We start from the raw sequence: 25,413 nt of genomic DNA, 5'->3' as shown, positions 1-25,413 counted from the left end.
CTTTAAATTTTAGTTGCTTCATTTTCTTTATTTTAATTTCCCTTTCTCCATGTACTATTTGTCTGTATGAAAATAATCCTTCACCTCCTCAATTTCACACAGAACAAAAGACTAGATGCATATGACACCTACTTTCTGTGCTAAATATGGTCTATTGCTAGGGAAAACAGAATGAGAAAATGGGGTCTAGAGAAACAAAGATGTAAAATTTGACATAAATGGTGGATTCCCAGTTATTCCATCTAATGCCCTCTTACCATCTCCAAGCCACCCAGGCCATTTACTTTCCCTTTCAATCCCTTCCATCCAGTAAGGTTGCTCTGAGCTTCAAAATGAACCCTTTTTAATGGACCATAGAAATCTATTAATCCTTAACAAAGATAAAGCCTTTCATTTTCTAGGCATGAAACAAAAGCTCTAAATAGAAATAATTATAAAAAATATAATATATGGAATTAAAATTACACAGAAAATAGTTGTACCTGAGATACCCATCATTTGGGGGGAGAAGATTATGCACTGGTTCTCAGAAAGTTTGAAAAGGAAGATGATGCCTCTGTAGACAAAGCAGACAAAACTTTCCCCCAACTCTTACTAGAAATTGTCATGTCCTAATCATGTCCTTAACCACTGGAGAGTTCTGTCTCCAATCTGGCCTTTAGGTTATCAGTGAGGGCATCCTTTTGCATTAATCCACATTCTCTGAGTTGACCCCATTTATTCAGCCCCAAAGCATCCCAGTGAATCTAGCTTCCTGGATTCTTCTCCCCACTCTCAAACGTGAATCACAGAAAATGTTTAAAGTAATATAAATTCTAGTTTTGCTTACCCATAATTAGACACAAAACATACTTCTTTCTGCCCTAGAAGGGAGCAGTCCACTTAATGTTTGATGAACTTACTTAAGGAGACAAGTGGGGAGTCACAGATTATTACAACTTGACATGTGGGCAACTACATAGCCTTTGGAAAGGAATGGTGATCTATTAATAGCCTGAAAGTTATAAAAAGAAAATTCCAATCATTTGGTGTTGCATTTTCCCTACCAGCTAAAACTCCAACTTGGATCCAGAACCGTGGCTGCCACACCAGCCCTTGAAGGACTTGCACACCCCAAGAATATTAGTTTTCCTCATTCACCCTTGGGTTTTTCAAGTTATTTACTAAGACCTTATCTACCTCTGCCCTGTCTTGCCCTGCTCCAAAGGAACGTAAAGAGGAGTCACCCTTTTGGCATTTATAATCTCAGGTGGACAACACTGTCAACCTCTACTGAGGTTATTTTAACTGTCTCTTTCATGACATGGATTTTTTCCTCTCTCTCTTTCTCTTTTAGTTCTGTTGATTTTACACTCAAAATATTCATCTGAACATGGTCGGCTCAAGCTGATTCTTTTAATGGTGCCAGGTGGCATGGCTGAGTGTTTGACCTCCCTTTCATTAAGGTTTTTTTTTGCACTGAGCCAGCAAGCCTTTTATTTCAGACCCAAATGAAGAGCGGAACAGGCACAGCACACTTGGCCTACTTGTAACCATCTGGTTCAAGTGACTTTTGACTATACCAAATCCATCCCCACTTGTGAATTCACCCTTGAAACTGAGCTAAGGGAGAAAGAGTAATAAGGGCAGCCAGGGTCAGCCAGGGTTTCCCTGAGACACTGTCAAGTATTGGTTTCACATCTGACAGAAAGGATGTTTTCAGCCAACTGACATCCCTTCCATAGCAAAGGCAAAGTTGTTTATGTAATTTTAAGAACCAGAAAAGACTTTGTTTAAAAATTGATTTATTCATAATGTGTAATTTGTGGATTGATAGTCTAATTCAATCCTGCACTGTTAGAAGAAATAGAAAACACAACTAGCTTTCATTCCTTGGGATGTAGTTGTTGTCATCTCAGTGAAAGCATATGTCCCATGAGAAGACCCAATTAGATCTGTCTTCTCCTTAGAAATTTCCATTTCCTAGCTCGACTGTGATAAATTCCCTCCACATGCTAAAATCAGATACAGAGCAGTTGTAGATAATGAAGATCTGAGGTTGCTGCTGAGACTCACAGCTTCAATGGTAGCTGGAGAATCCTGCCTTTTCACTAAAGCATGAGCAATTTCAGTACTTATTTTTACATGTCACCTGTAGTTTTTTACACGTCACCTGTAGTTCAACTGCCTCCCTCTCATATTTATTCATATCTTTTGAAAATGTTTATTTTATGGTCCCAAGAATAGCAGCACTGTTTCTTCTTCGATCATTCATAGTTGCCTCAATATTTATAAGGTTATATGTATCGTTTTGTATTTAATCAGTTTTCAAACTTTAGAATTTAGGGCTAAATCTTAGATTACCAAAACTGAGAGTGAAGAATGTCAAAGTATCCACATTTGCGGGGTATTATTTTTTTTGCTTTCATCTCTCAAACCAGGTAATTAAAAACAACAAAGAATAAAAAAAAACACAAAGAATAAACAAAAGACACAGTTTTAATACTCAAGGTGGACAAGTTTCAGGATAATGAGGTGTTTAATATGACTCTATAATATTAATGTTCTCCTAGTTATATTTTCTATCAGTCTCTGTTAGTCTATTTTATAACCTTTACCAGAGTTTGTCATTATTTAGTTGACTTTCTGTCTTCCACACAAGCAGGTAAGTATCACAAAGGCTCAGGCCTCAACTCTATTGCTGCCAATTAAGAGCTTCTTGGACATCACATGCGCTCAGCAAATATTTATTGAGTGAATGAATGAATGTATGAAATGCAATTAGCCAGTTGTCAAAAGCAGTAAAATAAACTTAGAGCCTTTGTTCGTGTTATTCTTTTTAGGAATTTATGATAAGGTCCAACATGAACAAGTTCATTCAGTGTAACATTTTTTAACATCCCCAAACTAGAAGAGCTGGCAGAATTTCCTGACAGATTAGTTGTGGAACATGAACAAAATAGAGGAGTCAGCAAGGTTGTGGTCTGAGCAATTAGAAGAAAGGCATTGCTATTAACCATGGTGAGGAGACTACAGCAGTCTCTGTTTACTAGGAGAACTATCAGAAGTTCAGTTCGACACATACTAAGTTTGGACACGTTAAGCAATTGGATACACCAGTTTGGAGTTCCGGGGAGAAATACAAGCTAGTGGCATAAATTTAGTAGTCATAGGTCATGAAATTTCATGTAATCACCTAAAAATTAAACATAGATAGAAAAGAAAAGAGATTCAAGGACAAGGCCCTAGGGCATTCTAACACTTAGATGTCTTGGGAATAAGGAAAGAATCCGTAAAAGAAACCAAAAAGCAGTAGTTAGAAAAGTAGAAAGAAATTCATAAAAGTACACTGCCCTGGAATCCAAGAGAAGAAACTGTGACAAGAAGGAAACTGTAACCAACGGTGGCAAATTCTACCGCTAAATAAGATGAGAGCTGAGAAATGGCTTTTGTTTTTCATGGGGGTCGTTGTCAACATGGAGCTGACTGAGGAGAGCTTTTCTGTGTTCACAATGGTGTGCAGGTTAGGCACAAGAATCTGTTGTTAAAGGGCCACGGGCAGAATGGGTACAATTTGGTAACAGTGCCCTTGGAACCAGTATGTATGGCTTGGTGATAGGCAGGCAGTGAGACAATGAAGGTAGCTCAACAGAGAGGATCAGTGGCATTACAGAAGCAGTGGTATTAGGCAAAGTTGTAAGGATGACAAGGATATCCCAACATGCCTAAGCTGAGCTACTCTGAGGGTATATCCAATAGGATTTGCTGACAGATCAAATGTAGGTATGAGAAATACAGAAATACATATAGTCAAGAATGACTTCTATGGCCTGTGCTTCATCTCATATTCTATTCCTCCTGGTTCTGACCTATGCACACAATCACTTCATGTTATCATCTGCAATGTATGAACATGTTTGCCTTTCTATTTACTAAAAGAAGAGTACCACTTAAAGTGAGATGAGCTTCCACAGATCCAGTACCTTATTCAATTACAAGCATCCTCTTAGCACTAGCTTAGGGACTGAGACTGGTCCTTAAGAAATGTTATATAACATACACATCCCAAGACTTTTGTTCCCTTCTAAATACTCATTTTAGAAGTCAATGCAGTCTAATGATTTAGGCAGAATATTTTTTGAATTTCTGTTTACGTAACACTCCTTAAGACCGTGTTTTGTCCATAAAGCAATAAAATGTGGCTACAGAAGAATGTTAAAGACATAGAAGGATATGATTTTTATTAAGTAAAAAAAAAATGTTATAAGACAGTATGTAAAGTTTGTCCCTGTTTTTGGGAAAAATTATATATGCATATTGCATATATGTGGTGGAATGATTTGCAGTTCACACCTCCCTATATCCTAGACCTTTGATAGTGCCCTCCTATACTGACTGTGGCCTTACTTTGGCCAATGGAACAGAAGCAAATATGACTCGAGCAGAGACTTGACAAGTTCTTGTGTATTGGGACTTGCCCTCTTGTTGCTCTTAGGGCTCTCCAAAAATCACGTAAATCAGCCTGAGCTAGCATGTTAGATGATGAGAGACATAGGGAGAGGCTTATGTCATCCCAGCCTTGCCAGATGAGGCCATCATATACTAGCCAGCACCAGTCACCGCCAGTTGACCACAGACACACGGAATCAGCCAAGCCTGGCTCAGCCCAAAAGAACCACACAGCTGAACCCAATTCAGATATCCAACCTGCAAAATCATTATCTGTTATGGACCAAATGTTTGTATCCCCCTGAAATTCTTATGTTGAAGTCCTAACCCCCAATGTGGCTGTACTTAGAGATTGGGCCTTTACCAAAGTAATTAAGTTTAAATGAGGTCATAAGGCTTTCGAATAGAAAGAATCAGAGAGCTTATAAGAAGAGACACCAGTGAAACATCTCTCTCTCTGACACTCTGTGTGTGTGTGTGTGTGTGTGTGTGTGTGCGTGCGCGTGTGTGTGCGCACTCATGCACGCACACGCACACACATACATCAAGAAAGGGCCACTAGAGTAAACAGGTGGAAGGCAGCCACCTACAAGCCAAGAAGATAGCTCTCACCAGAAACCTCCCATGCTGGTATCTTGATTTCACACTTTCAGCCTCCAGAACTGTGAGAAAATAAGTTTAGTTTTTTAAGTCACTGGTATTGTAATAGCAGCTGGAGCTGACTAATACATGATCTAAATACATGGTTGTTGTTTTAAGTCACAACATTTGGGATAGTTTATTACACATCAAAAGCTATTGGATATTCATATATAGTTGATTTATATATACATATATATATATATATATATACACACACACTCACATTAAGAATTTAAAGTAATTAAAAATTAAAAATAATAACAGCCCAAATGTTCCTATGAGTTGTGGTAGGATGATATGTAATTTTTATTATTTTCTTCTTTTAGTTATTTTCTCTTTTTCTGCAATGAGCACTTTTTTTGCAGTAAAACATATAAAAACATCATTAAAGTGAAGCAATATGAAAGGCTAACTTTTGAAATAGCAATGGAAATGAAGGATGAGAAAAAGACAGTCTAAAGCTGGAAGGAATATCCACTAACTGTGGGTTGGATTGAGAAGGAGCGTCCAGGGATTTGAAACTTCTACCTCCAGATCAACAGCATTAAAAATGGCTATAAAGATCTGAAAAGGCTCTGCATTATGTCCATGTCTGATCCTGGCACAGGACACAGAGATACACAAAACCAATCTCCCTTACTGAAAAGAGTCAAGACCCTCCATCTTCCCCATCCCAGCACCCTTAATGCCTAAAAGCCTCAGAGTGTCTTCTTAGATGCAAAACCAGGCCAAGGAAGAGAAGGGAGGACAGAAACACATGTATCCTGTTATACAGCTTCTTTTGCTGGGGTAGCTTTTCTTTAAATGAAAGGTAGTCAGAAGCCTGGTATGTAAAACACACAGATCAAAGCTAAGATGCTCTACTTGAAGAAGGGGTTGGAGAAAGAGGGAGTGATGTGGTCTTCAGAAAATTGAAATTCTATTCCTAAAACAAATTCTCCTGCTGCCTATCTGATGCTCTGGCATCACCATTTTTCTCCAAATAAAAGTCTCAGACTGGATGAAAAACAAAGATCCAATTACATATTGCTTAGAATAAACAACTGTTTATCAATTATACCTCAAAAAGAAAAAGAATAAACAACAGTTTACTGCTTCAATTTGAAGACAGTTCTGCAAAACCAAAGAGAACCCTGAAGAATATTTTCACCAGAGGAATAGGAAATAGTCTTTTAAGAGAATGAGTTTTGAAGAGGATGGTACACACTTGGCTATATAAGTAAGAGTATCTTGATTTTTCCATTAGAAATGATATTCTAGATTTACATTTTGTGTAAATGGTATACCATAGAGACAAAACAAGAAATTAGAGGACACAAATTCTATTATTCAAATTTTTGATTGTCGACTATGAGTCCAACTCCATGCCTGATATAAGAAATACAGATTAGAACAAGACATGCTCCTGTTTTCAACAATTTTTCCATCTAATAGTGGAAATACTCAAGGAATCAACAATTACAATAACATGTGATAAGTACTACAACAAAGAAGCAATGAGAGCAGAAAGAAAGGCTTCTTGAACAAGGGCATGAGGTCTTCTCTGTGGAGTTGACACTTCAATTTGATTTTCAAGAGCTAGCAAATCAATGGGCATAGTTTCAGTGAAGCAAAATGAATGAGCACTAGTGCTGCACCACATTGTACCTACAGCCAACATATAATGTATTGCACACTTAAAAATTTGTTAAGAAGGTAGATCTCATGTTAAGTGTTCTTACAATACAATTTTTTAAATAAACATATTTTATACATTTTAAAATAAAAATGTCATTAAATAAAAATATAAAAAAATTTTAAAATAGGTAAGCCACAGACTGGGAGATAGTATTCCCAAAACATGTATCAGGTAAGAACTGGTAACCAGGGTATAAAAAGAACTCCTCCAACCCAATAGCAAAAAGACAACCCAATGAATGGCCAGTAAACACATTAAAAGATGCTCAACATCATTAGTCTTCCAAAAATGCAAATTAAAACCCCAAGGAGTTACCCACCATAATGTTCACAATTAATAAGACTGACAACACCAAGTACTGGCAAGGATGTGGAGAAGCTAACAACTCTCATACATTGTTGATGACAGTGCAAAACGGTAAACTACTTTGGTAAAGGCTCTGGCAGTTGCTTATGAAACTAAACACTCACCTACTCTCTGACCCAGCAGTTCCGCTCCTAGCTATTTACCTGAGTTAAGTGAAAACAAATATCCACCAAAACACTTTTACATGAATGTTCATAGCAGCTTTATTTGTAAGAACCCCAAACTAGAAGTTGGCCCAGTGTCTATTCATAAAATAATGGATTTATTCATGGTATTAATTTTCAGAACAGGCAAAACTAATCTACGGTGGTAAAAAGATCAGAACAGTGGTTTCCTCTGGGGTGTATGTGTAGGGTTTGACTGGGAAGGAGTATGAGGGTACTTTATGCAGTGATGATAATATTCTATATCTTGATAGGGATTTGCGTTACAAAGATGCGTACATTTGTCAAAAACTCAACAAGTGTATGTTTAATATTTTTGAACATCATTATATGTAAATTTTATCTTAAAATTTAATAAAAGCTATAAACAAAAAATTAGCCAATAAATAAACCTGGACAAGGAATAACAGTAGGAACAGAGAAGGAACAGTATGTCTGGAGGTACAAAGGTGTGAAACTATATGGTAAGTTTGGAGAACTACAAGAATGTTGTCCAATGGCTAGACAATCTTGCTCCTCTTGTGTTTATATCAGTAGTTCTCCCCAAGAGAAAATTAGTTTTCATTATCTCCAATGTGAAATAAATACTGACAGGTTTGTAACAACCCCAAGGGAAATATGCACCACTTTAATGCACAAAAATGTCTTCTGATACATCTAAATAGGCCTCTATCATTCTCTCTGACCTGGTATGGACTTCAGAACCTAAGTAATAGTTCTGTTTTCTATGCCAAGGTCCAGCATCAGCCTAGAGGGCTTCTATATCCATATGGATCTCCTATCCAATTTCCTATTTGCCAAGCTTCTTGATTTCCTGGGTACTCAACCACTAGTCTATTATAGCCTCAAAGTGGACCTTGCCACACCTAAAACTGTGATAACCCTCAAGTCAACCCACCACTTGAAACCTCCTAAAAAACTGTATCTCCTGATTTTCTTTCTACCTCTCTGATCATATCTTTCCAGTTCCCTTTGCAAGTCTCACTAGCTCAGTCTACTAAAGTGTCATTAGACAAATTGTTCTGTTCTTGGCTCTATTTGTCACTATACACACGTTCCCTATCCAATCTCATCCATGCTCATGGTGACTCTCAAATGCCTATTATTAGCTCAGAGCTCTCTCGAGCTCCATCCTAGTACATAAGCTGCCTAATGAACATTCCTACCTAGATATCCTAGAGAAGCCTCAAATTTACCATCTCAAAGAGAGCTCACTGTTTTTCAGAAAATCCTTTTCCTATTTTGTGTTCCTCAACCTGGTAATGGTACCACAGCCATGAAAATGAAAGTCATCATTTATTCCTGCAGTCACTTCACCAGCCCTCCACATCAAAGGCTGTGTTCTGCCACTTCTAACACCTTTTTCTGGGCATATAATGTAATTTATTTTTAAATTTTTTCCAGTATTATTGTGGTATAATTGACAAATAAAAGTTGTATATATTTAAGGTGTACAGCATGATGTTTTGATATACATACACATTGTCAACTCACCACAATGAAGCTAGTTAACATCCATCACCTCACATAGTTACTTCTGTGTGTGTACGTGTATACATGTGTGAGTGTGTGTGTGTGTGTGTGTGTGTGTGTGTGTTAAGAACACTTAAGATCTACTCTCTTGTAGAGTGGTGGTTATCAGTTGCTGGGGGGCGGTAGGGGAAATGGGGAGATGTTGGTCAAAGGGTACAAATTTACAGTTATAAGATAAATAAGTTCTGGGGATCTGATGTACAGCACAGTGATTGTAGCTAATAATACTTTATTCTATATTTCAAAGTTGCTAACTCAGTAGATCTTAAATGTTCTCACTAGAAAAAAGAAATGGTAATTATATGACATGATGGAGGTGTCAACTAACCCCACAGTGGTAATCATTTTACAATATATGAGTGTATCATACCAACACATTTTATACGTTAAACTTACACAATGTCGTATGTCAATTATATCTCTACAAAGCCGGAAAAATCTACTCTCAGCAAATTTCAATTATACAGTACAGTATTATTATCTATAGTCACCATGCTTTACATCTCCAGAACATATTCATCCTGCATATAACTGAAACTTTGTACCCTTTGAGCAACATCTCCCCATTTCCCCCACCCCTCAAGCCCTTGACAACACCATTCTACTCTCTGCTTTTATGAGTTGACTTTTTTAGATTCCACATATAAGTGAAATCATGCAGTGTTTGGCTTACTTCACTTAGCATAATGTCTTCTTCTAACATCTTGACTTTTTTCACACCTGTTCATTCCCCCTGCAAAATTCCACTCAATTTCTTACCTTGAAACTTGCAGCTAGAAGAAGCATGTGAGTACGTGTGTACATGTGTGTGTACACAAAGTGTCATGATACTCATCTAGTAACCCAGGCATTCTCAACCTTGGCTGCACATTAGGATCACCTAAGGAGCTCATACAGTCTGACTGAACTGGTCTTAAATGGGATCCTGGTGTGGTTCTGGAAGATTCGATGTGCAGCCACAGATGAGAATCATTGGTCAACCATTCGATGGTCCTCTATACTCTGCAGAATAAAGGTTCCCTTCTCACCTCAGCTATGTTTCCAAAAAAATACCCTGCCACATCAGTCCCTGAACAATTACCCACCAGCCATGTTAAAATATGTATAATGTCCCAATCTTGTGCTTTCATTGTTCCTTCTACCCTTTCCCCCCTCCTCACCTAGTGAATACTCCTCTTTCAATCCTTACTAAAGTGTTAGATCTTATAAAGTTTTTCTGATTCCTTTCCTTCCATTGTCCCTAGCTAGAATTTACTTCTCCCTCTAATATGTTCCACTGCAGTTGTACAGATTTCTATCACAGCAGCTAATTTATTCACTTATTTGTTTATACATATGTCTGTCTCCTCCTTTTTAGACTGTGACATTTTTAGGTCAAGCCTCCTGTCTTAGTCATCCTTGTAACCCCAGAACCCAGGACATGACAGCTAATTAAATAAATGAAACACCAATTAGCATTGTAAAGATAATCTAATCATTTCCAATTTCCCTCTGTAGTTGGTCATTAGGTAAATTGTCAGTTGATATGTTAGGAAAGTGTTTTCTTCTCTATCTCTGGGCTATTTAATTATCTTCAGTGGCTACAATGTCATTGCTTTGCTGGCCCTGAATTTCCAGTTTCATGATTCTTCAAACTGGCTTCTGAGCTCTGAGGTAGAAAGCAAGAACAGTAGTAGAAAAACCTCAATACCCTGAGTGTGAATATCTTAGCTCCTCTGCTAAGAATTGTACAGATATAGGCAAATTACTTAAATGTTCTAAAGTTCAGTTTCATTATCCATGAGGTTGAGAATATATGTCCACCCTGTATCCCCACGAACTCAAACAGTACCAGACATATAGAAGGCACTTAATACAGATTTAAAAATGAATAAAATGATAATAACTACATTTAAGAGTTATTGTTAGGAAGAGATAATGTAGTCATGTATGTGCAGTTCTTAGAAGAGGACTCAGCATAAATATGAGATATTTAATAAATGGCAACTCTCTTCCACATTGTATCTTTAGCTCAGTTGTTCATTACTTTCATACAGTCATGTGATACATTCACCTATCCCCAAATACACCCTGATATGATACAACTCTGTGTCTTTCAGGTCTGGACCCTCCAGCATATGGCCCAAAGCCAAATACAGCCCATCTGGGGTATTAGGGAAAACATTACTTCACTAGCTACATCACATGTAACACAGTTGGTAAGAAATTTTAGAGTTCAGGTTAAACAAAGAAGAAACAGGTTCAACTGGTCACAGATTTAATGTCTATATTGAAAGGTAGAAACATTTTAAATGAAGTTTCATGTCAAAAGAAAAGGTTGATGTATCTGGCTGTCATAACATCATTTGTCACAGAACCTTTTGTGGCACAATTTTCAGGTTGGATCATTGCAGGTGTGATGTTGGAGGTGGCCTACATTTTCAATTTATTATTTTTAAGATGTTGAGATAAAGTTTGGATATTTTTCTTATTTTAATGCAGTCAAATGTCAAGGTTGAAAAGTTTTACTGAGGTACCTTCACAAACCAAAGTCTTTGGGGGAATTCAAAGACTCTTGAACCCTGAGTCATTTCCAAGATTTTACTTTCTTATTGATATATGACAGTGGGACACAATGAACTTAAAGCTTTAAGTTTAAAAGAATATTCAAGAATATAAGAGAGAGTGGTTATTTATTCACATAATGGATGCAGCAGATGACATGTGGAGACTGCATTTATTTCCCATTACCAAACGCCTTGAAATCAAAGAAATCTAAAGAATCTTAGAACTATTTGGTGGGAATTATATTAGAATTTTTTAAGATATTCAGGATTCATTTTAAAAGATAGTAACATGTACAGTGGTAAATGTTAACTAGAATTATTGTGGTGATCATTTCACAATGTATACAAATATTGAACCATTATGTTGTATACCTGAAACTATAAAATGTTATATATCAATTATACCACAATAAAAGTTAATTAAAAAGAAAAAAGTATTTATGAGTATGAATCATGCTGTAAGAGTCTTATGGCTGTCACTGAAGGTAAATCTTAGGATATGTCTAAGCTACCAAACATCTTCCCCACTGATATGGTATAATTTTAAGAGGATCAGCCCAAACTAAAAGAAAACTGTACTCACCCAAAAGGCACCCTTAGAAGATTGACATTGAGCATACAAATGCCAGAATCAATGTAAAATTTTCCACGATTTAATGTAACTCTGGAAATATCTGGGTCCACCTAACTCACTCTCTGTCATGAAAATACTAAAAAGAAAGTTAGAACCTTCACATGAAGTTGAGACACAACTGATAAGAAACCTGAATAAAGAAAGAAACCCTATTATTCTCAACAATGGTTTTATTGTATCTCAAAGTAATTCTCTTTAAGTTAATAACAATTGTTCAATCTAGCTCTGTGTCTATACTATGCACTTCAGTACAACTAGTATTTATTAAAATTTTTAGCACTTATCACAAAATGCTATTAATATTCTTATTATATTACTACTTTAGTTAATAGCTTATAATAGGTACTGCTCTATATATTTTCCTCTACATTATTTCACTAATTTCTACAACAGAACTTAGAGATGGGTAAAATACCTCAGTTTTCAAATGATAGTGTTGAGGCTCAGAGGGTTTAATGGATGCTGAAAGTGACACAGTCAAGACACTCAACTGCACAGTTAAATCACATCAATGTACATGCTGTATTTCCCAATTTAGAATGGATGGATGGATGGATCTAAAGCAGCGGTAAGTATTCTTGCCATGTGTTGGCATGGTAGAAACAATAATGGCCACCCAAAGATGTCTTAATCCCAGGAACCTGTGAATATGTCGCCTTCCATGGAAAAAAGGATTTGCAGATGTGACTAAGGGTCTTGAGATAGGGGGATCATCCTGGGTTATCTGGGAGGGCCCAATGTAACCACAAGGGCCCTAATAAGGGAACTAGTGAGGCAGGAGAGTCAGTCAGAAAAGAAAATGTGATTAGGGAAGTGGAGGTCAGAGTGTGATTGCTGGTAGGAGGCCATGAGCCAAGGAATACAGGAAGCCTTTAGAAGCTGGAAAAGACAAGGAAATGAATTCTCTCTTAGATCTCACAGAAGGAACGCACCTCTGCCAACACCTTGAATTTAGCCTGATGAGAATCATTCAGAAATGTAAGATTATAAATTTGTGTTGTTTTAAGATACCAGGTTTATGGTAATTTGCGACAGTGGTAACATGAAACTAATACAGGAGGTACAATAGGATAGTTTTTTTTTAAAATAAATTTCTTTATTTATATATATATATTTTTGGCTGCGTTGGGTCTTCGTTGCTGCTCGTGGGCTTTCTCTAGTTGCGGCGAGTGGGGTCTACTGTTCGTTGTGGTGTGCGGGTTTCTCATTGCAGTGGCTTCTCTTTTTGCGGAGCATGGGCTCTAGATGCGTGGGCTTCAGTAGTTGTGGTGCATGGGCTCAGTAGTTGAGTCTCGCAGGCTCAGCAGCTGTGGCGCACGGGCTTAGTTGCTCCGTGGCATGTGGGATCTTCCCGGACCAGGGCTCGAACCCATGTCCCCTGCATTGGTAGGTGGGCTCTCAACCACTGCACTACCGGGGAAGCCCCAATAGGATAGTTTTAATTAGATGTATAATACAAAACCGTTTCCAAAAATTTCCAAATCTTAAATCCAAAAAAAAAAAATCTGGTTTACAAAATTTTTATTGTCATCACCCACACTGTCTCCTCTTTCATGTCGATGATCCTTCTTCCTCTCTATTTCTCCATGTCATATTAATAGAATACTTCAGTTGATTCTTCTAAAAACACTATACAGATACTAAACAAAAGTGTAACACAAGCTGAAATATAACATCTATAGACTAAATTTAACTTCACTGTTAGCTTTTCCTCCCACTAAACCCTCACAATCACACTGGTCAACTATTTTCCGCCTAACTCGCCTTTGATTATCCACCTATGGACCTTTGGACGTGAACGTTCCACTACTGGCAATGTTAATTCTACTAAGCTTTCAAGGACGTTTTGTCGAGTCTGAATCCCACCTTTGCCCATTGTATCTTTGCTGAACACCAGAACAGTTCTTTGTGAACTCCCGTTTCTCCCAAATACAATATAATGACTATATGATATGCCAAGATGATATGCCAAGCACTCCCTGTAGTAAAATGTCCCCTCTAACAGAGATAATTTCTTATTTCAAATACATGTGTCTCTTCTCTCCAATCGCTCTACACATTCATTGAAGAGGGGTGGGGGAGGTGCTTATATTATATCACACTAAAAGTGGTTCCTGCTTCTCAGCCTGTGACGCTAAACCTCATTTTTCTCAACTGTTAAAATGAGGACCCGTATACAGGTCTCCATGGGTTGCTGTGAGGAGTAATTGATATGGTATATTGTAGAATTTCTTTGGATAAGCCCAGCATGAATTAGACACTCCATAAATATTAGATTTTTACTTCCTCCCTCTTCATAACAAGTGATTACTGAATATCTGCTGACTTGCAATTATAACATGTCCTTCATCACTCTTACTAGGTTCCATCCAGATTTTTTAGAAGAACATGGACCAGAATTATTATTAAAGCTATTTCAGATCCTGTTACATAAAATTAAAAAACAAAAACCACAGATACAAAGATATGACCACATCCTGCAGGAAGATATGTACCTGGAGAAAAATCTGAAGGCCAATTTTGAACTGCCCTTGGGAGGATTCTCAATCATGCTGTACCTTCCTGCTCTCCTCCTGATGTAGCAGTTCAATAGTTTTATAGCTCTGGTTTTAAAGAACAGACAGGGCACACAGAGGACAGCACATTTGATTCTCCAATTTCTAGTTCGGTACATGCCATACATAGTATACTCTGAAAGAACTTCCTGGCCTTGAGATTAATTGTAGTTACCAATCACAAGTCTCTAAATCCACTGTATTTCACTCCAAAGCTTTCTTCCAGTTCCCTCCTCTTGACTCCTTTCTCTTTTATTTGAAGGGGCCCAAATTGGAGCATGATTGTAAACATCAAATTTCAAGCAAATCTGTCAATGAAGATAGCTCTGTTGTGTCTCCAAGGCTCATCCACACTATTCATGAAATAAAACTGCTGCTTTAGGGACAAATGGAGTGTTTTGAAATAATTTATCCAACTCTTTTTTCCTCTTAGAAATTTAAATGTGCCTCAAATGCCAGACATGATGTTTATCAATTTGTCTTACATTGGAATTTGCATGATCTGTGAAGCTTCTAGGAGCATTTGTATACACAATTATTACTGTAAATTTTCTGTGTGTTTTTTTTTTTTTTTTTTTTTTTTTTTAAATTATTTATTTTTATTTATTTATTTATATATGGCTGTGCTGGGTCTTCGTTTCTGTGCGAGGGCTTTCTCCAGTTGCGGCAAGTGGGGGCCACTCTTCATCGCGATGCACGGGCCTCTCACTATCACGGCTTCTCTTGTTGCGGAGCACAGGTTCCAAACGCGCAGGCTCAGTAATTGTGGCTCACGGGCCTAGCTGCTCTGCGGCATGTGGGATCTTCCCAGACCAGGGCTCGAACCCGTGTCCCCTGCATTGGCAGGCAGACTCTCAACCACTGCGCCACCAGGGAAGCCCTGTGTGTTTTTTTTTAATTAGAATGCTTCTATTAAATTGGCTGCAAAGAGGTAATAAACGTGTGTTCTTTTGACAATATGCTTAACCTGAGAATCTCACTTTTTTACATCATCCAACGTTTTGGTGGGAATTACAGATCCCATTCTCCATTTGGCTTATCATCTATACCCATCTAGTTTAGATAATTAAAGGCATTGGCTTTACTTTTTTCCCCTTGAAATGCTCAATACAAAATGCAAATACTGTGTTTCCTGGGGTCAGTATACAACATCTTTGTCCTATCAGTCTCGCTTGTCCTTTTAGCATTGCTGAGGATTCTAGGGATTCTTGAAAAGAATATTAATACGGATTTAATTGATCGGTGACATAATTAAACCATTAAATTCCAGGACAAGGGTGAGGAATAGACAGCCAAACTTTAATAATGAGCTTTCAAAAGGAGGTAGGCAAAATGCTTTCATGTGTATTGTAAATTTTCCTTTCAGTCCAAATAAATGCTGTAGACAAAAGACCGTCTGATCACTGCCCACAGAATAATTGGACCACATAGCTTAATGTTGATGAGTTAGGGGCTTAAATTTAAAAATTAAATAAAATAATAATAACAGAGTTAAAGAATCATGTTGATGTCAATTTATTAAGCTATCAGGTTTTTCTGATACTTCCATAAATTACTGTTGAGAATATTTTGAGATAGGTAGGCAGTTTAGGGGAAAAAAAGTCAAATTACTAAAAACACTCCACTCCCCTCATACCAAATTTGGGCTCCATTACCCATCTTCAACTACTGTATCCACAATAGCCACATAACTGACTGATTTACTTCCTTGATATACATATATTGAACAAAATATATATGCTTATATTTTTCAAACAGTCTGCACTTACCCACATAGAGCCACGTTACACACCCACACACACAGATTTCAATGTAGGCTCCTATAAGCTGGAATGAGGAGGTTCACGACTAATTATAAAAAATGTTAATCAATATTTTCTCAATATTTTAACTCCATGTGATTTTTTTCCCTTTTTTAACTTTTGGCATCAAATGTGTTTGCTGGCTTGCACCAATGTAGCCTACAACAAACTGAGCACTGAATTTCAAAACACAAATGCCCAATTCTAGTGCTTTTTGGTGGGTATGTAATGCTGTTACATAATAAATGCCATTATTCTGCTCAGATGGAGAAATCCTCTCTATGTTAAGAGCTGTAGAGCTTCTTACATCATCACTCTGCTCACAGTCAACGTTGCTGCTCATCGCAACGAAGAGTAGCCCCCGCTCGTCACAACTAGAGAAAGCCCATGCGCAGCAACAAAGACCCAATGCAGCCAAAAACAAATAAATAAATTAAATTAATTTTTTAAAAACGTCTACAAATAACAAAAAGGGAACCCTACTACACTGGTGGTGGAAATGTAAGTTTGTGCAGCCACTGTGGAAAACAGTATGGAGGTTCCTCAAAGAGCTAAAAATAGAATTACCATATGACCCAGCAATCCAACTCCTGGGCGTATATCCAGACAAAACTATAATTCAAAAAGATACATACACCCCTATGTTCATAACAGCCCTATTCACAATAGCCAAGACATGGAAACAACCCAAATGTCCATCATCAGATGAATGGATAAAGAAGATGGTGCATATATACAATGGAATACTACTCAGCCATAAAAAAGAATGAAATAATGCCATTTGCAGCAACATGGATCCAACTAGAGATTATCATGCTAAGTGAAGTTAAGTCAGAAAGAGAAAGACAAACGCCATATGATATCACTTTTATGTAGAATCTAAAATGTGACACAATGAACCTATCTATGAAACGGAAACGGAATTACAGACATAGAGAACAGAGTGGTGGTTGCCAAGGGGGAGGGGGTTGGGGGAGGGATGGAATGGGAGGTTGGGGTTAGCAGATGTAAGCTCTTATATATAGAATGGATAAACAACAAGGTCCTACTGTATAGCACAGATAACTATATTCAATATCCTATGATAAACCATAATGGAAAAGAATATCAAAAAAAGAATATATATATGTATAACTGAATCACTTTGCTGTACAGCAGTAATTAACACAACATTGTAAATCAACTACACTTCAATTTAAAAAATCAAAAAGAAAAAGAACTAGAGTGGCTTATAGGTGAGTTCTATATGACATTAAGAGGGGAAAAGTTAATATCAATTTAATCTAAACTATGCCAGGTGAATAGAAAAAAGATGAAAAGCTCTCTAATGTATTTTATAAAGCCAACAAGGTTTTAATGTTAAACCTGATAATAACCATTAAAAGTATAGCCCAACATCACTTACGGACAGAGATGAAACATTCAAAATAAAATATTAGGAAATAAAGTCAGAAGAATAGCACATTATGTCCAGGTAGGGTTTATTCTAGGAATGCAAGGATGGGTCAATTATTGTAAAATATATCAACAAAGTCCATCCTATTAAAAAGTAAAGTAGGAAAGCCTCATGATAATATCCATAAATGCTAAATAACCACTTGATAAAACACAGAGCCTTATTAATAAAAGTACCACATAAAACAGGAATAAAAGGAAACTACTTACGGTAGACTTCTTACCAAAAACCAAAACAAATATATACTAAATGCTAGTCACTGAAACAACTGCCACTATAAATTAGGAAATAAGACAAGAGCATCTGTCTTTAGGGAAACTACTCTTACAACATCTGTGTGTTAGTTTCCTAGGTCTCCTAAAACAAAGTCCCACAAACAATATAAACAGACTTAAAACAACAGAAATGTATTGTCTCACAGTTCTGGAGGGGACGAGTCTGAAGTCAAGGTATTGGCAGGGCCGTGCTCTCTCACAGGACCTCCTTGCTTCTGGTGGCTGCTGGCAATCCTTGATGTTCTTTGGCTTGTAGATGGATCAGTCCTATTTCTGCCTTAATCTTCACAAGGCCTTCTCCTCTCTGTGTCTGTGTTCATATATCCCTCTTCCTATAAGAACAGCAGTCATTGAAATAGGGCCTGCCCTAATTCAAGTATGACCTCATCTTATTTTGATTATATCTGCAAAGACAGGTTATGACTTCAACATATTTTTTTAGGGGACACAATTCAACCCATAACAATATATTAAAAGTTAAAATTCACATGAACTTTTTTGGCCCAGCAATCCCACTTCTGGAAATCTCCCCCATAAAAATAAAAGCCCTATTTTTAGGATATAAAAGATTGTATATATACATATATTGGGTTGGCCAAAAAGTTCGCTTGGGTTTTTCCATAAGATGTTACGGAAAAACCCAAATGAACTTTTGGCTAACTCAATATAATGTTTAATGTTTATTTTAATGTTGAAAACAAACTGAATGACATGAATTGAGGAATTGTGGTAATATCCACACCATGCACTACATGCACAGATTAAAAATATTTTAAAATAATGAATTATAGTTGGACTAGTTGGCATGGAGGGTTCTCTACAAAGTAAATGGTAATGAGTGAGAAATGCAAGATGCAGAAAACTTTGCACACAGTATGATCCTAATTTTCTAAAGCAATGAAACAGAATTCCTATAGCAGTATATATATCCTAACATATACTAAGGTTAACGTGGAGAAAAATAAAGAACTCAAAGTTGTTAACATGGGTTACTTTCCTGGGAGAATAGAATGGGGGTAAGAAAAATAAGAGAAGAAAATGAGTAGCAAACAAGAAATCAAAAGAAAAAAGAATGCACTAAAAATCCGTATAATAATATATACCATTCACATTCATGTAAAGTTGTATAGTTGTGTGTGTGTGTGTATAAAAACTTACCCTCAAGGGCTAAATAAATAGATATTGAGTTAAAAAACTGTTGTAAGTATTCCTACATAAAGATTCCTAAAATGAGTAGACTTGGATGACTATTAGAAGGGGCAATCCCCTTCTAATAAGCAATAAGGGTACTTATGCTCCCTTATATAGTTTGGTCTGGATATGCATCATAGTATAAAGGTGGGTGAAAAAAACTGAATAAACAAGTAATGAATGCATATTAATGGCAAAACTTTGAAAAAATATTTCTTAAGTATATATAATAACACTTCTTATATGTTCTATGTGTGCAAAGTAATATTTTAAGAAAGTGAAACTATTTAAATTCCTCTAATGGAATTTAGTAGAAGAATATTCCATGGGGTTCTGCAGATAGCGTTGTGATTTCCAGGTGCTCTTCCCCACTGAATTAATATGAAAACCTCAGTTCTACAATATCCCACTCCATGCCAGGGCTATAGGTGAAGCATGAAGTTAAAGTGGTCACATATTTTCTGGGGAAAAAGGGGAGGAATAAGATTAATAAGACTATTTAGTTGCAGGGTTTTATGAGATGACAGCTGATAAGGGAAGTGATAGTGTGAGCTGGAGAAAAAAAAAAAATCTGAAACAGAATGGAGAAAACCCAGAGTTCTTTGAATATGTGCTTTGGTGAGTTTACCCTAACTCACTTAAGTCTTTGGGCTAAATATGCAGGAAACAAAACTTTCAAGATTTCTGTACCTTTTTTCCCCTACTGTACCAGAATTTACCTGGGCAGAAACTAACTCAAGCATTTAATGCTGAAAGGGTCTTACATTGTCAGAAGCAGCTTTTTAAGAATTAAAACCTAATAGAATCTATTAAATATAATACAAATTAACACATTTTCCCCAAAGCCACAGCACTAGTGAATATCCATGCTGAGTAAGTCACTTTATTAATCCCTATGAATATGACAGGATACCTTTCCTTAAAGTGTCTCCAGTCCTGGAAAGTAACTGTCTATGTCCACAATTAACCACAATTCAAAACAGAGATGACAAACTTGTAGTAGAAGAACAAATGATGTGTTAGGTGAGCAAAAAAGGAAATGTAATTATGTCCAAACTGGGTAACATAAAACTTAGTACACATAGCTAATTTCAATAAATATTTGCCTACTACTCTTACAAAACCCAATGTTACTAAATATTACAAAATATGTTCTGGCTTGCTCCTACTGTTTTTAGCAGTTGCAGCTTTTAAAAGTAACTGCATGTGAAGGGCACACTTGATCAATGGGCAACATTTTTGAGCACTCACTTTGTGCAGGAGGCTGCCCTGGGAAGGACACCTTATAAAGCTGAGAAGCAGGTGTGCATTCTTTTGTACTAAGAATAGCGCGGGCAGTTACATCAAATTGTCAGCATCATGCTAATGGCAGCTGGTTTCTCGAGTGCTGAAGAGTCTTTATGGGGTTTAACTCTGAAGACTGAGTTTTAGTCCTAATGCTTTCCTCTGTTTCAGCCTCACGTGCTTGGACAAATCATTTACCTTTTTTGAATTCCAAGAGGAATTCAAAATTCATTGGAAATAATAATTCTTTATGGCTGGATTATAAAAGGATAAAAAAATACAGCATATATAAAAGTGTTTTTATATGAATGTAAGACATCATTATTAAAATAATTACTATGTACAATAGAAGGCTGATAAGGGAGCTAAACATAATTTTGTTTAAAATGACAACTGGGGATAAATGGAAATGACAGGCAATGTGTTTTTTAGTCGTCCCTACCGTTAGTAGACCAGGAAGTAAGTCAGACTTTCAGCTATGTCATGAACTCTGAATGACCTTTAGTGGGTCATACAGCCTAAATCAATTTGAAAATCTCTAACATGAAAGGGATGGGAGAAATAATCTCTAAATCTGCTTCACTTTTCAACTTAATAATAACTAATCTGATGACTGAGGTAAATATTTTGTGGATGTTATATACAAATGTGGATGTATATACAAACATTGATAAACAAATGTGGATGTTTGGAATAATGAATGTTTGAATCTTAGAGGACAGTAGAATCTGAATTAGGAGACAAGGAACCACTGACAATTTTAAAATAACATGACATCATTTATTAAAACGGTATCGCGGGAACTTTGGTTTCAGCTCAGACATATAAAGAGCTTGGAATCATCATTCCCATCCTTACAATAAGAAATAGCCAAACTGATTATCAACAACTTTTCTTGGACAGATCAGAGAACTGAGATTGCACGTCAAATTACCATCACAGGGCTTCCCTGGTGGCACAGTGGTTGAGAATCTGCCTGCCAATGCAGGGGACACGGGTTCGAGCCCTGGTCTGGGAAGATCCCACATGCCGCGGAGCAACTAGGCCCGTGAGCCACAACTACTGAGCCTGCGCGTCTGGAACCTGTGCTCCGCAACAAGAGAGGCTGCGACAGTGAGAGGCCCGCGCACCGCGATGAAGAGTGGCCCCCGCTTGCCGCAACTAGAGAAAGCCCTCGCACAGAAACGAAGACCCAACACAGCCATAAATTAATTAACTAATTAATTAATTTTAAAAAAAAAGTTACCATCCCAAAATCTAGAGACGTGAGCTTTTCCAGGGAGATAACTCTGTCATTTACTTATCTGGAGCTGAAGCCGCTGGGCAGATGCCATATAAGCTGGAAGGTACATTAAACTAGAAAATTTGATGACTTGCTAGAAGCTGGGTATAGGCTATCATGAGACTGAGAAGTTCCTGGGAGCTGAAGTCATGGGGAAGGGCCTACATTTTTAAAGGTTTTTCTTACAGGAACCCACCAGGCTCTCACAGAATCAAAATCCTAAGAAAGCTCCTCCCCTAGCCACAGGACTCTAGCTGGTGGAAGGGAAGAGTAGCCATTGTGAAATCCACCCAGACCCTTCTCTTGGGCAACAAAAGGCTTAATCTCCAAAAAGTCTGACACTGACAGTTGGCATCAGGGAAATCTCATTCAAGCTGGGTGAAGGGAACTCTGGTCTACCACAGCCTCCCTGTGTCACTTAAAGAAAAAAAATGAAAAATTAAATGTACAGGGGAGAGAAATTCAATTATATATACTGGGGACACTGCAGGACAACCACTGCAAGGGTGAAGGATTAGAGGGCGTGGGGTGAAAAAGCTCTACCCCTAGAGAAGGGACAGAAACTCTTGTAAAAGCCACATCCCCTAGGCACAGGCCCATAGCACACTCCAAAAACTAGGGTCTAATCAGAATTAGAGAAAGCTTCCCTACCACACACCCTACTACTACCATAATAACAAACCTCCAAAATATAAAAAGTTTATTAAGAAAATAAATTGCATATAAAAAGGGCAGATCACATGTTAAGCATCCTTATCACCAAAAAAAAGGAGGGAGGGCACAGGAGACTTTTGGAGGTGATGGATATGTCTATCACCTTGACTGTGGTGACGGTTTCACAGTGTGGTATGCATATATCCAAACTCATCAAATTGTATGCATTAAGTATGTGCAGTTTCTATATCAATCATATTTCAATAAAGCTATTAAAATAATAGATTATACTGTCATCTTAAAAAAAAAAAGAAGTTGCATTGTAGGAAGGAAAAAGAGATCGACTGTTCCAGCCACAGGCTTGGACCCACCACACACCAATCCTTAACACACCAAAATCACAGGTTTCATTTCACACAGAAAGATGGCCAGAGACTGGTCCTGTGGTCAGCAGTGGAGGGGATCTCTTCTGAGACTCAGACCAGGAGAGGATATTCTGAATACTCAGCAGGAGAAAAGAGGTTGGAACTATGTAGGTCATAAGGAAGCAAACTTCAAAAGACTGTTTTAAAGGGAGTCAATAACATACATGTGTAGAGCTCCTGGTATGTGTCCAGTAGAACATCAGGATCTAGGAGGCGGGTGTAGTTTGCCCAGGGCAGGAAATCCTTAATTGCCTTAGTTGACACTTCACAGCACATCTCCAACTACTGAATTCAGATTCTCTCCAAACATCCATAGGCTGATTTCTTCATCACTTTACATTCCATCACTTAATTTGTGAACTTGGGACTCCAACCACTTCTTAGTTAAGTTGCCTCATCTATAATACTGGGATAATACTATAATACTTCATAGTCAAAAGGCAGGGATTTAAAATGCATGGCCATTGACAGTTCTTACAGCACTTCATCTTCTCCATGGTGAAGGTGCATAATTAAATTAAATTGTCACTTGCTTGAGGTTTCCAGCTTTTCTGCATTCACTCTGGTCACTTTTATCCCTTTAGGAAGGGCTGCTTCCTCTCTTGCAATCCCTTCCTTCTCTACTACATTGGTCAAATTTCTTATTACTTGCAGCTTAGCAATAACTAAATAATGGTATTTGCACTAATATATAATTGACACTTATTTGTGGAGGGTGAGAAGGAAGATTTTTTCATCAGATAAAGTAAAATAGATCTTTTCCGTTAAGCATCAATGTCATCCTCATTCCTAGCAGTGAAAAACCTTTCCTGAGAAGATAACTCATCCAGTGAACTTGCACTCACATGTGGTATCATGAATAAGTGCATGGCTGGCCACTGCTGCTTTTTCTTTTTCTGCACACCATATTCCTATTAACCTTTCCTTGGGACAAAAATGAAATATTCTCACTTACAAAGTGATGACTTACGGAAAACTGCATGAGTTACTTGTTCTAATACTTCTTTTAGAATTGCATTCATTTATCCCCAAGAACTCCAAAGGCTCTGAAAGACATAAATGAGCCTCACATTACTGTCAGAATTTTTTCTAAAACATCTATTAATTATTCAAAGTATGGTAAGGGGTGTTTCAGAGACACAGCAATGTATTTCAATAGATACTTCCAAATAGCTTACATGGTTGTTTAATATTTATGATGCTTCTACAATGTGTTCTCACCTTTATAAAATGCAGTGACCCTAAATCTCTTTTACAGAACATCACTTGCCTCACAATAAATAAATGGATGGAAAAGCTAGGCTAACTAGCTTAAGTTCATCTTTCATAAGATTAACATCTTAAAGCAATTTGTAAAATAGAGAAAAATCTAAACCCATCTAGTGTTAATAAAAATAGGGCCTTATATTTTTAATGCTTTGTAAGTTATAAATCACCTTTTCACAAAGTAACTTGTTTGAGCCTTACAACAACTCCGAGACTTAGTTAAAACACGTATGTTATCTCCATTTCATAGATGGGGCAAATGAAGCTAAGAGAAATGTCATAACTTCCCCAAAGTACACATATTAAAAAGGAGAAAGGGAATAACCAGAAAACTAGTCTCTGATATCTGGTCCAATGATCAATGTCAGGTTACAGAACTTTGAATGGAATTACTTGTACTATATAGTATGAAAATTGTATCACTCTGCTCCAGAGGAAATTGGAACAGAATTTAAGGTAATTATGTAATCATATATCTTCCTATCTATATGTTAGAAAGTACTTGCAAGTCCACTCACTTGCTTTCACATCACTGTTATGAAAGAAGTATAAACAAAGAGGGCTGACTGTAATTGTTGATATTACCTTAAAGGATGGACAACTGTCTCCCCAAATTAACATGTTCAGAAGAAATTGGAACCATCTCCCAGATAGTCATCTTTTAAGCCCACAGATGCCCAGCAGATGCTCTAAACTAATATTCCTGGAAATTCTGGTGTAATTTGTATATGATGAAGGGTTCCTTACCCTCATAAATACTCCAAAGGTGAGGAAAGGGAGACTGGAGGGGAGGGTGAGGCTCTCACACCAGCCCTGTTTTCCAGGTACAGTGACTATATGGATAATAGAAAGAGAGGATAGTAAAAGGAAGATCAGGATTAGTACAATGCAGAGTCTTTAAAAAAAAAAAATTTTTTATTGGAGTATAATTGCTTTCCAATGGTGTCTTAGTTTCTGCTTTATAACAAAGTGAATCAGTTATACATATACATATGTCCCCATATCTTTTCTCTCTTGCGCCTCCCTCCCCCACACCCTCCTTATCCCACTCCTCTAGGTGGTCAAAGAGCACCAAGCTGATCACCCAGTGCTATGCGGCTGCTTCCCACTAGCTATCTATTTTACATTTGGTAGTGTATATATGTCCATGCCACTCTCTCACTTTGTCACATCTTACCCTTCCCCCTCCCCATATCCTCAAGTCCATTCTCTAGTAGGTCTGTGTCTTTATT

This window comes from Balaenoptera acutorostrata, chromosome X (assembly GCF_949987535.1).
Source record: "Balaenoptera acutorostrata chromosome X, mBalAcu1.1, whole genome shotgun sequence".
NCBI lineage: Eukaryota > Metazoa > Chordata > Mammalia > Artiodactyla > Balaenopteridae > Balaenoptera > Balaenoptera acutorostrata.
Note: the sequence above shows the minus strand (reverse complement) of the source record.